Genomic DNA, 10,869 nt, shown 5'->3' with positions numbered 1-10,869 from the left:
GAGCTACCGAGCCCTCTCTGACCTGGTCCGGAGAATGAGCTACCGAGCCCTCTCCGACCTAGTCTGGAGAACGAGCTACCGAGCCCTCTCCGACTTCGCGTGCCAAGTTTCCAACTTGGACTTTTCCCGTCCACATGATCAACCTTGATCAGTAATCAATCCGAGTTCAATTAACATCTGATACAAACTTAAATCAGTATCAACATCAAAACAATAGCCAGGTCAGACTGTATCAACAGGCAATGCCTCTTGCCGAGGCTCGACCGGGCAATATTCCAACTTGAGCGGACTCTGCTGTCTGGGGTATTGCTGCCGATAATAATTTTGCCTCTGATAACGCTCCCTATTAGCCCGTTTATTTCTTAAAACAAAACAGTCTTCAGTATGATGACTGCTAGTTTTATAATAAGTGCATCATCTTCTTGGTGCCTCTGGTTGTATCTCCACGTGTTGTACTGCTTGTGGGCGATATTCTGGTTGACGGTGAGGCGGATGAGTCGCTCTAGGCCCTCTTGGTGGAGGAACAGAGGTAGGAACTTTCTCCTTAACCTGGATAGGAGAAGAAGTAATGTCCTCCTTCCTACGGGCAACTTGAGCTTCTTCCACATTAATGAATTCAGTAACACGCTCAATCAAGGAATCAAAATTAACAGGAGGATTTCTTACTAAATCTTTAAAGAAATCATTATCATTTAAACCTTGAGAAAAAGTGCTCACTAAGATTTCTGTGGTAGTATTAGGTACATCGATAGCTACCTGATTGAACCTTTTGATGTAGGCTCGGATGGACTCTTTGGATGCCTGCTTAATTGAGAATAGATTCCAAGGAGTCTTATGATATCTCTTGTTGCTGGAAAAATGGTGCAGAAAAACTTTCTTGAAGTCTTTGAATTTTCGGATAGACTTCTCTGGCAGTCTCTTGAACCAGCGTTGTGCGGCTCCTCCGAGAGTAGTAAGAAACATCCGACATTTCACCCCATCAGAGAATTGTTGTAATAATGCTACATTCTCAAATTTCAATAGATGATCTTCTGGATCTGTCGTTCCAGTGTACTCGTCGATCTAAAGATTTTGATACCGCTTAGGAAGCGGATCATCCAGTACACTTTGAGAGAATGGAGAGATAACCTTTTCTGGTGAGCTATCACTAGTCATCATTTTGATCTTACGCTTTTCTCTGTCTGGTGCTTCACCAGAGGATTCCTGAAACACAGGCCTCCGACCCCCTTGCTCCATGGGAGTGCGAAGAAAGGCTCGTGGACGTCTTGTCGGAGAAATGACCACTGGGGGAAAATACGCATGTTCTTCCTCCTCTGGCGCTTTTCCTTTCCGATGCTCAGTAGTCGAAACCGTTGGATTATGAGCTATTGGTAGAGTAGCTCCAGTGTGAGCTTGAAGTTGTTGTTGTTGTTGTTGTAAGGCTTTTTGTACATGAGAATTGATGAGAAAATCCAGATCCTCACGACTAATGGTGAGTAGGTTTGATTTTCCGGCCTCTTCCATCTTGTAGTCTCAAATTCAGGTGAAGTTCCCACAAACGGCGTCAAATTTGATCCTGTCAGAGAAGCTGGACAAAACAGAGAGCCGGGAGAAAAAACCTACTGCTGATGGAGAATAATACCTATGGAATGCCGATCCGAGAAACCTAAAGCGGATCCAAGAAGATGAAGCCACAAGAGTGTCCTCTCGATGCAAGATACCAATGGCGATGAAGAAATCCGATCGAAAAACACCCAGATTCGGAGCTCCCAAGGCTTCCTGCGCACAAGAGACCAACCAACACTACTGTCAGTGACCTAAGACCGGGGTGGGAATCCCTGGCTAGGCCCTCCGATGCTCAAGTTAGTGATCTCTCTTGGTGTGGAAGGAAGAGGAAGAAGATGAACAGTAGAAAAATTAGGGTTATGAATGTGTGCAATGATGTGAACTTACCTAGCCAACGGAGAGGATTCCCCTTTTTATACCACTTCATATAACCTCCGTAGTCATGAAGTGGACCCCGGTTTATTAGAGTTTGTTATGAGATGGCGTAAGCTGTGTACTTGTGGTAAATGACTTTTTAAAGAATCTTCTTCGTACCCCAGATGTACCTTCTTTGTCGTCTAGCACCTGCAAAATGGTCTAAAAACACATTTCCCGCTAAAATATATAACACTGGCTATACAATCATATACTGCAAATATCTTCAGGAACTATTCTAAATATTACTTCTCTTTTATCTTACAAGTTCTTTTTCAAAGTGTTTCTATCCTTCCTACTCACCCCTACTGTTTTTGCTACATCAAAGATAGCTTAATATACTAATGTTTCTTGTGTTGATCGGGGTTAAGCTTAATTACGTTTGATCAATTACTATTACCTCTCATGAGGCTCCTTGGGCAATGCCCGTTCGTGCTCCTTTACGTTCATTATTCCAGCTAGCGTGGGGCTATGTTTTATCAAGTATGTAATTTTCATCAAGTATCTTTTCCAGGTATTATTCAACTTAACCGGTATCTGGTTTTCTTTCTTAAAGGTATGTCTCAACCCCTATTGGCTTACCTCCTTTGAGGTATATCCTGATCGATGTGGGTCCGCCTCCTTGGAGGCACATCCCGGCCGATATTAGTCTTCCTTCCTGAAAGTATGTCTCGATCGATATTGGCCTACCTCCTTTGAGGTATATCCCGGTCGATATTAGCCTACCTCCTTTGAGGTGTATGCCGATCGATGTGGGTCTGCCCCCTTGGAGGCATATCCCGACCAATATTGGTCTTCCTTCCTGAAAGCGTATCCCGACCGATATTGGTCTTCCTTTCAGAAGGCGTATCCCGGCCGATATTGGCCTTCCTTCTTGGAGGCATATCTCGGCCGATATCGGTCTACCTCCTTTGAGGTATATGCTGATCGATGTGGGTCTGCCTCCTTGGAGGCACATCCCAGTCGATATTAGTCTTCCTTCCTGAAAGTATGTCTCGATCGATATTGGTCTACCTCCTTTGAGGTATATCCCGGTCGATTTTAGCCTACCTCCTTTGAGGTATATGCTGATCGATGTGAGTCTGCCTCCTTGGAGGCATATCTCAACCGATATTGGTCTTCCTTCCTGAAAGTATATCTCGATGGATATTGGCCTACCTCCTTTGAGGTATATCCCGACCGATATTGGTCTACCTTCTCTGAACTATATCCCGGCCGATATTGACTTACCTCCTTTGAGGTATATGCAGACCGATATGGGTCTATCTCTTTGGAGGTATATCCCGGTCGATATTGGCCTTCCTCCTTAAAGGCGTATCCCGGCCGATATTGGCCTTCCTTCTTGGAGGTATATGCGGATCGATATGGGTCTACCTCTTTGGAGGTATATCCCGGCCGATATTGGCCTTCCTCCTTAAAGGTGTATCCCGGCCGATATTGACTTTCCTTCTTGGAAACATATGCCGACCGATATCGGTCTGTCTTCCCCATTTGGTTATCTCCTTTCCCTTCCTTATCGGGGACCCATGAAACCTAACCCATATCAGGTTCCAAAGATCACTCATCGACACTAGATAAGCTTTTCTATTCTCTTTTCTCTAGATTGGGATTGAAATTCTTATAATCTTCTTGTCTTTAGATCTTTATCTTTTTGCTATGGAGTAGATCCATTGTTCTAGGACTAAGGGAGTATTTGTGGTGTGATTTGATGTAAGATCTCATGGATATGCCAATTTCCTATCTTGATGATGTTAGCATGTGTTGTATCTATTTGATCTTGTGTGGATTCATGTGTTTGGACCTAATTACCATGTTTGATTGAATGTTTGTAATGCTTGTGGATCTTGTAAAAGGATACCCTACATCATATGATCGAGGGACGCTCGTAACAGGCAGTCCCGCTAACGGACATCTGGGGTGTCTCCTTGAAAGGTGAAGCAAGTCTCTATAAGGAGGTGGGATGGTTGAATGTACTTAATCCTACATCATTACGTGAATTGAGTAGAGAAGTGTTTCTATGTTGTATGATCAAGGGGTGCTTGTGACATGCAGTCCCGCTAATGGACTTCATAGGGATCATATCTATTTATTCGGTTGTGGTGTAGATCAAGGTCCTATGTCGATTGTCACTACAACAAAAATAACTTTTCGCAGCTTGCTATTAACAGCACACATTAAAAGCACGCCGTTAATAGTATTATTAACGGCGTGCATGTTGATGCGCGCTGTTAATAGTATAACCCTGAAGAAGAAAGAAAATTACATCTAGATATTGACGACGCACATTAAAAGTATGCTGTTAATACTATAAATATTTAATAACAATAACGGCGTAAAAAATAGGCACGCTGCGAATTCTTTTATTTATTATCAACACCATGTAGCATGCTGCAATTAGTTTTAATAAAAAAATAAGAAAAGGCAATAATAAAATGAAGTTATCTTTTTTTAAAAAAAAAAAAGAAAGGAAACGTAAGTTATCGTTGGTTAAAAAATAAGTAAAGAAAAATTAAAGTAAAAAAAATGTAATAATAATAAAATAAAATTATCTTTAAAAAAATTAAATAAAAAAACACATTGATTAAAAATGTAAGTAATCGTTGGTTAAAAAAAAAGTAAAGAAAAATTAAAGTAAAACAAAAATGTAATAACTAAATAAAAAAAATACCATTAAAATCAAAAGAACGCACGAATTGTATTAGGTTAAAAAAATAAGTCGAAGCCGCCCGAAGCCATCGTCGCAATCTAGAACAGCTCTCCGCCTCTCTTCACTACCGTCGCCGGACTCCTCTCTACCTCTCCGCATTCACCGCCACCGGCCGTAGGACTCCTTTATGCCTCTCCACACTGACCATCGCCGGCTGCACGACTCCACTCTGTCTCTCCGCACTCGTCGTCGTCTGCCGCAATATGTCCATCACTCCGTATCGTAGGACCACAGCAAGAGTAAGCAAGCCCTCTACTAACCACTCCACACTCTGCATCAAGTCAAAAACTCAAAGCCAAAGGTAACCCTAATCTCTAAGTCCCTAAACTTATTTGGGTGACAATGTTTGATGCTTTCACTTTTTGTGAACTTTGTTTGACTTTGATTGTTGTACACTTAAATGCTCATTTTAGAAATGGATCAAATATTTTTAAATGCTCTCATTTAACAGAATCGGTTAGGGATGATTAATTCTATAGTGTGGTGGAGGAGTTGGATTAATAATAACAATTTCACATCCTCTTTTTGTGAACGATCTAAGTAAAAGTTTTTTATAGTTTTGATTGCTTAATGCTTCGATTTGTTGTCACCCTTGCTCTACATCTTATGTGTTACATGCATAGAATTGACTGAAATGCAGGTTGATTAGCTTAGAATTAGAATTGAGTACTGATCTTGTGTGTTACATGAATATATTAATACAATTCTATTAGTTATGTCACCCTTGCTCTACATGAAATGCACATTATTTAGTTTTTGGCATTGATATATTTTGTTTGATCTTTTGACACTAGTATATCATTCGAGACAATGATTGATACGGGTAACAAGAATGAATGAACGCAAAAATAATGATTAAATATATTAAACTAAAAAAGGAAAAAAAATAAATTATCATTCTTTCAAGTGTGTGAATAATACTTTGACATGGCTAGGAATATTTATTTGTTTAAAATATAATGATGTAGAAATCAATTTTTTTATATTTAAGTTTTTTTTATTTATTATGTGGTATTTTCTTATACAAATATATTTTGATAAAATCTCATAATTATTTCACACAAATGAAAAAGGTTTATTCACGAAATGGATAAGGAATGGATGCATATGCCTTCAAGGCTTGCACCCGAATATGAAGAAGGGGTACAAAAATTTATTACACGAGCTAGGAACTATGCAAAAACATGTGAAGTAATCTTATGTCCTTGCAAGCGTTGTAAAAATAAAAAGTATATGAAATTTGACCAAGTGTACGACCACTTAATTATTAAGGGGTTTGATCCTTTTTATATTATTTGGGTCTTCCATGGTGAAACTTATAACTCACAATCTCAAGGTGAAGGTAGTTCAGGAGGAGTTCAGAAAGAGTATGAATATAGAGAGGCATATCACTTATATAAGGATTAACATTCTCAGAGTCATTCATTTTTAATAAAAAATCACCTTGATGCGAAATATTTCTGCTTTGTGTTTTATAGGAAAATATTCAAGATTAGTATTATTGATCAAATTAAGACCATTGATTAATTCTCCTCTTGTTTCCAAGTAAGCCTTTGCTTGCTCTCTTATCTTGACAAATGCTTCCTAAAAAATTAAACAAAGAGAGTTTGACACTAAAAGAGATAAGTATGGAATATCATAACATACATTAGCAAAAATTACCTGCACTTCCATTGTAGAATGACCGTGCATCTTGTCCAGGATTTTTACACATACATCATAGAGCCCTTGCTTACGAGCTACATGAGCAAGTTTATTAACATTCCAAGCCTTATCATGATACTAATTGTTTGTTCCCATTTGCAATGTCCAAAAGTATTCTTGCAGATTCTTGAACCTCTACTAATTGCTGAAACTGCTGCAACAGAGGTGTTCGAGACTGAACAGAAAATTCAGGCAACTGCCACCATTGCTCCAATGCAAGGTCAACTCCTTTGGCCACGATGTTTTCAGCTTCACTGGCACCACTAGCATTTATGTCATGAAGAGAAAAAAAGGCTTGAACTAGACGATACTTAGGGGTCTCCTCTACTTGAGCCTTAGAAATCACACACTCTTTCAAATAAGTCCAGTCAGGAACCTTCCACAGGCAATAAAGAAGAATTTCATAATTTTCTATACTCTTGCCAAAATCAGCCAAGGCATCCCATTGACTTAACTGACTAGCACAGAAGAGGTGGACCTAATTCGACCAAATGATGAAATGCAGTTTCTCGATGATGTAATAAGAAGCACGGTCGCATGGTTGTCTAAATTTATAGTATTGTGTAATTGATACATATTTTACTAATTTGTGTGGATTATAAGTTTAATTGTTATGTAATTGCTAGTTTGTTAAAGATTTCGTATCTTGTTTTAGATCTTTAGAGTTTATTGGTATAATGAAAAATTATGTCTTTTATTAATTTTGCATGGATTTGATTTGCACTAAATTTGTTGTAAAATTTTGATTTATTATTTTCGTCAAATTAATTTTTTTTAATATAGTTAAGACCATCAACAGCGTACGTTGCGCGCTGCGGAAAAGATTATCCGCAGCATGCAACACATGCCGCGGATAATATTATCCACAGCGCGCAACGCATGCCGCGGATAATATTTTCCGCGGCATGCATTGCGCGCTGCGGAAAATATTTTCCGCAGCGCGCAAAGCACGCCGCGGATAATTTATGACTTTCAACAGCTTTTAATTGTGCAGCGCGCAATGCGCGCTGCGGAAAGTGAATTTGCGCGCTGCGAAAAGTCTTTTTTGTTGTAGTGTGTCTTCTGCAGGAGAAAACCGACAACTTCCTACAAATGCATGTTAATTAAGGATATGAATTGGTGAACCATATTACATCGATAAATATCACAATGAAATCGAACTCTTAGAACACTCATAAAAACCAAGTTCCTTCATTTACTTTTCTGTTTCTATTTCTAGTTACTTTACTAGTACATTCACTACATTTGTCAATTGTTTAGCTAATTCGTCGTGAGACATCTCTAGTATTTATAGTTAGTCCCTGTGGGATTGATAATCTTTATTACTGACGATGAAACCATGCACTTACGATTGCATAATAAGTTTTTGACGTCGTTGCTGGGGACTATGCTTATAACATTAAAGATAATCATTTGAGTTTGATTAAACATTCTTTTTTCTTCCTATTACTAACTTTTAACTAGTCTTAGAAATTTTATTTTATTTTTACAATTTTATATTGCATTTCCTTATTTCTTCTTTTTGTAATTTTTCTTTCTGCAACTCAAATTCGGCATTTTACATTTTCAATACTTCAGTTTTGTTTTTATCTTTCAAGTAAAAGAAAACTTCTGTGATAAAAAAATATTTGGAATCTTGTTCTTGTATGCGCAGATCTAACTTTATAGGAGATCTATTACCTTTTGATCCTGAAATTGATAGAACTTTTCATAGAAGAAAAATCTTGCAAAGACATCAAGTAGAACAAGACATTCAATCATGGCAAACAAACCATTGAAGGATTACGTAGCACCATATGCATGAGAGCTTCGGTCTAGCATCACCAGACCGCCCATTGAAGTCAACAATTTTGAGATAAAGCCTACAATAATTATTATGGTACAATAGAACCAATTCAAGGGTGGATCACATGAAGATCCGAATCAATACCTTGAAATTTGCAGTACAATGAAAATGAATAGTATTCTAGCAGAGGTAGTGAGACTATTATTATTTGGATTTTATTTGAGAGATAGAGCCAAACAGTGGTTAAATTCTTTACCAGCCAACAACATATCCACTTGGGAGCAATGTGAGCAACAATTTCTGAACAAATTCTATCTCCCTAACAAGACTGCTAATATGAGAAATTTGATAGCAAACTTCAGACAATCAGACTCTGAATCATTATTTGAAGCATGAGATAGATTTAATAATATGCTCAGATAATGCCCACACCATGGACTTGAAAAATTGTTAATATTGCACACATTTTATAATGACATCAATTACCATACAAAAGTGTCCTTAGATTCTGCAGCTGGAGGGTCACTGATGAATAAAAGTCTTGATGAAGCCAAAGATATAATTGAAAGTGTAGCACAGAACCATCATCAATGGGAATCAGAAAGATGTGGAGGTTATTCGTCTGCAAACCCACTAAAGCATCAGGAAAACTTGATTTAGATGCAATCATTTTGATGTTTGTAAAGATTGATGCTCTTAACAAAAATCTGAAAAAATATGGGAACAAATTCAAGCATGGTCAATGCCATAGTATGTGTTTGTGAAACATGTCGAAGTTCAAATCATGCTCAAGACTCATGCCCCTTGGGAGTCATCTTTGCACAAGTCAATCAAATTGAGCAGTGTGATACCATCATGAGTTATAATCAAAGGTAGAACAATCCATACTCCAACACATACAACTCTGGTTGGAAGAATCATCCAAACTTTTCTTATCATAACAACCAAGAACAAGGATCATCCACGGGGGCAAGACCAAGCTACCAGTCTAGACAACAAAGTTATCAACAACAACAACCTACTCAAGGCTATCAATTATCCAAATTGGAGAAAATGCTTAAGGAAGTCATTTCTGGTCAAAATGAATTGAAGCAAGAAATCAAGATGCTAAATCAGAGAATGGATAATTCTGAGAAGCACCATAAAATGCAAGATAGCCAGATTGCTCAGATAGCTTCATCATCTTTAAGAGCACTAGGACATTTTCCAGAAAAACCTGATGTCAACCCAATGGAACACTGCAATAGAATTGAGCTTCGGAGCGGACAGACCTTGGGAGATCCCCAAGTGACTGCTCCAAAAGGGATGAAAGTTTAAGAAGAGATCTCTCCTTAAACACTTGACCCAGTTCAGATTCAAGATGATGAGGAGAATACCAAGAAGGTTGAAGAGACTTTTCAACTCTACCCTCAAAGCCAAGCAATCCCTTTTCTGCAAAGGTTAGTTATGATGAAGAAGGATGAAGAATTTGGTAGATTTCTTGACAAGGTAAAAGATATTTGTGTTGAATTCCCTTTGATTGATGTCATTCAACAAATGCTGAAGTTTGCTAAGTTTCTGAAGGACATTATGTCAAATAAAAGAAGAAAATGAGACATCGAGACAATAGCTCTAATAGAAGAATACAACGCTTTATTTGAGAAGAACTGTAACGCCCCGCCTCCTACTGAACTAGGCTGCAAGGCCGGGCCGTCACATTATGTTGTGCTAAACTATAAGGTGCGGAAATCTGGGCTGAATAAAATCTTACTGTGCTAATGACTATTACAGCCTGTAAGATTAGGTTCAAAGACCTTTCCATTGACATACATACACTAGGGAAGGAACCCATACTTTCTATTAGCTCAAAAGACTGAATTGAGGCCCTTTCCAGCTGAAATCAGACACTCCAATCGATCGGCTGATCGATTGGAGTCATCTGATTGATCCACTGATCGATTCAGCGTGCTACTATGCACGGAAGAATTTATGGATTGATCGGCTGATCGATCCAGCTATGGCTAATCGATCCAGTGATCGATTTAGTGTGCTACTGTGCACGGAAGAAGTTATGGATCGATCAACTGATCGATCCAGCTATACCAGTCGATCCAGCGATCGATTCAGAAGCTCTCTGTTCACGAGGCTAATTTCCTGGTCGATCCAATGATCGATTCTAGAGCTTACTATTCGCGGAAATAAGCTCTCAATCGATCAACCAATCGATTGAGGTCCCTCCAATCGATCGGTCGATCGATTGGAGTTTCTGATTTCGCTGCAGAACTCTGATTTCAGAGCTCGATCATACACAACTCAATATAATGAACCTAAAATGCCTAGAGAACATTGTAATTAGTCTTCACTAACATTATGCATGATTTACTACTCATCAATAAGCTAGCTAGTGTCCTAGGCATGGCATAAGCATGGTTTCACAATTCCAAATTTCTTAAACATTCTAAAAGTGCATAGACATTAAAAAGAACAAAAGGTTCTAATTCTTTAAATTTGCTAATTCCCAAGGGTCTTCATTCCAAGTTCCTGCCCACACACATCTTTGTAGCATTGTCCTCCAGCCTCCGCTAATCCATCCTTCCTTTACCTTTATCTGCAGTATAAGGAAAAGAAGTATCTGTAAGCTCGAGAGCTTAGTAAGAAACCATCTACCTCACAAAACATGCATACGATGTAATTTATGCTTTTAAAACATGCTATTTGAAATATATGCTGAACA

At 38.5% G+C, this 10,869-nt stretch overlaps 1 non-coding gene across 1 annotated transcript; it reads right to left on the bottom strand.

Annotated features, from left to right (window-relative positions):
* Window positions 1-8,489: 8,489 nt before the first annotated feature.
* LOC121993339 lies at window positions 8,490-8,596 on the bottom strand. Its single transcript, XR_006115200.1, has one exon. It is a non-coding gene; the product is annotated as a small nucleolar RNA R71 (small nucleolar RNA).
* Window positions 8,597-10,869: the final 2,273 nt, after the last annotated feature.

Source organism: Zingiber officinale, chromosome 6B, assembly GCF_018446385.1.
Source record: "Zingiber officinale cultivar Zhangliang chromosome 6B, Zo_v1.1, whole genome shotgun sequence".
NCBI classification, from domain to species: domain Eukaryota; kingdom Viridiplantae; phylum Streptophyta; class Magnoliopsida; order Zingiberales; family Zingiberaceae; genus Zingiber; species Zingiber officinale.
The sequence above is the reverse complement of the archived record's forward strand: the minus strand, read 5'-3'. Positions and strand labels throughout refer to the sequence as shown.